The sequence below is a fragment of the Penaeus vannamei genome, chromosome 5, assembly GCF_042767895.1.
Source record: "Penaeus vannamei isolate JL-2024 chromosome 5, ASM4276789v1, whole genome shotgun sequence".
Lineage (NCBI taxonomy): Eukaryota > Metazoa > Arthropoda > Malacostraca > Decapoda > Penaeidae > Penaeus > Penaeus vannamei.
The window spans coordinates 27,711,730-27,714,229 of record NC_091553.1 but is presented as its reverse complement, the minus strand read 5'-3'; the positions used below and the strand labels follow the sequence as shown (position 1 = coordinate 27,714,229).

At 48.4% G+C, this 2,500-nt stretch overlaps 1 protein-coding gene across 14 annotated transcripts in view; it reads left to right on the top strand.

Annotated features, from left to right (window-relative positions):
- Positions 1–2,500, top strand: part of cyst (rho guanine nucleotide exchange factor 18 cysts) — a 676,181-nt gene that overhangs the window by 623,550 nt on the left and 50,131 nt on the right. The gene's annotated exons all lie outside the window — the stretch shown is intronic.

Sequence of the window (2,500 nt, the reverse complement as noted above, 5' to 3'; positions counted from 1 at the left end):
CCTCTTTCTCTTCCTCTTCCTCTCTCTCTTCACCTTTCTTCATATGTGTTTCTTCCGTCATCTTTCTCCACTTCCACTCACAATACCGGTCACTTTTGAACTTCTCTCTCTCCACTTCCTCTTCCTCCACTTCCTTTTTTATCTGCCCCCTCCTTTCCCTGTCCTACATCTCTTTTCCGTTTCTTTTTCCTCCATTTCTTTTTACATTTCCAACTCCTTGTACATCTCTCCACCATTTCCTCTTCCATTGCCTCCGCTTCTCACTTCTTTCTCATCCTCTACTTCATCTCTCTCTCCACTTCTTCCTTCCTTCCTCTCCAGCTCTTTCTCTTCCTCGTCTTCCTTTCTCTCTCTCACCACATCTTCCTTCCTCCACCTCTTCCGCTTCCTTTCTCTCTCCAGCTCTTCTTCCTCCTCGTCTTCTTTCCTGTCTCTCCACCTCTTCCCCTTTCTCATCTTCATTGCACTCTCCCTCTCCACCTCTTCCTCATCCTCGTTTTCCTCCCTCTCTCTCCACCTCTTCCTCTTTCTCTCCTTCCACCTCTCTTCACCTCCGCAATTGCCTGGATCCCTGAGGACATTTTCCGATGGGTCTTGTTGAGTTGGCAGAGCAGTGGTTGGTCGAGTGGATGAGATGGGTGGATGAGTGGATTGGCTGCGTCTGTTAATATTCGGGTGGATTGCTGGATAGGTGAGTGGGTTGATATTTAGGTGGAGTGCTGAGTGGGTAGGTGGGTAGGTGGGTTGGCTGCGTGCGTTAATATCTGGGTGGATTACTGGATTGCTGGATAGGTGAATGGGTTAGCTGCGTGTGTATTTGCTATGTGGGTGGATTGCTGGATAGGTGAGTGGGCGAGTGGATTGGTTGCGTGTGGAAGGGTGGGTTGGCGTTTGAGTGAATGGATGTGTAATGGGGATGGTGGGTGTGTGGGATGGGTGAGTGGATAGTTGGACGAGTTTATTGGGAGGATTTATGGATGAGTAGGTGGATAGATGTAGGAATATACTGATGGATAAGTGAATGGGAGGATGGGTATGCTTGTGGGTGGTGGGTAAATAGTTGAGTGATTCAGTTAATGAGAGAGAGAGAGGAAGAGGAAGAAAAAAAGGAAGAGAAAACGGATAAATGAGTAAGGAATCGGAAAGGGAGAGGAGAGAAAATGAGAGATTTCAATACAAGTCCGAGGTGGCCGCCCCTCCTGGCCGTGCATTTTACGTTCTCTCTCTCCGCACTTAATTGCCTAAGTAAGTCTATTCACCACCGAATGTCCGGTCGTTCTCGTTCTTTCATTTCTTCGGTTTTTGGCTCATTCGTCCATTTCTCTGTTTTTCTATAATGTCTTTCGGGTTGTTTTTCTTTTGTATTTTGTTTCGGCCTCCGTTTTCTTTTTCCATTTTCGTCTGGGGTTTTGCTTTTCTGTCTCTGTTCTCTTTTTCTTTCTTTACTTTCTTTTTCATTTATTTCTTATCTGTTCTTTCACTTTTCTTTTCTTTTCTTTATATAGCAACTGCACCAGCGGAGGCAGAGCTCGAAGAGGAGGGGGGGCAGTGGAGGGAGTGGGAGGGAATGAATAAAGGAATGGGGGAAGGAGGGAGAGGGAAGGAAGGAGGGAAGAGAGAGGGAAAATGGTGAAAGAGGGAGGAGAGAAAGAGGAGAGAGAGGGGGAAAATGGAGGAGGGAGGAAGGGGTAGGTAAGGAAGGAAGGAGGGAGGAGGGGAGGGAGAAAATACAACAAAAAGGATAACGCTTGAAAGTGGTGTTCAGGGTCACTCTTAATGTCCCTCAGTTCAGACTCCTCGCTGCTATGCAAAGGAGAAAGAATGGTGGGGATAGATATCTCAAGAGGAGGGGTGGGGGGGGGGCGTTAACATGTGAAAGGAGTTCGGGAAACTGTGTAAGCTCTCTTGTAAGGGAAATTGGCCTTAAAGTTAGGTGGTTTCGGTCGTATGTAGCGCTTTTGGTAAAACTATATGGCTTGTAGTTTCATTCGGGGAGGGAGAGGGAGAGGGAGAGGGATAAGGAGAGATAGAGGGAGAGGGATACGGAGAGAGAGAGGGAGGGGGATAAGGAGAGAGAGAGAGAGGGAGAGGGATAAGGAGAGAGAGAGAGGGAGAGGGATAGAGAGAGAGAGAGGGAGAGGGATAGTGAGAGAGAGAGGGAGAGGGATAGTGGGAGAGAGGGAGAGGGATAGTGGGAGAGAGAGGAGAGGGATAGTGGGAGAGAGAGGAGAGGGATAGGGAGGGAGGGAGAGAGAGGGAGAGGGATAGGGAGGGAGGGAGGGATAGGGAGGAGAGAGAGGGAGAGGGATAGGGAGGGAAGGAGAGAGAGGGATAGGGAGGGAAGGAGAGGGATAGGGAGAGAGGGAGAGGGAGGGAGGGAGGGAGGGAGAGAGGGAGAGAATAAGACAGATCGGGACAGTGATACAGACAAATATATAAGACAGAAGATTAAGAAATAGAAGGGGCAAGGAAAAGAGAACCAAAGAAAATAAAAGATACA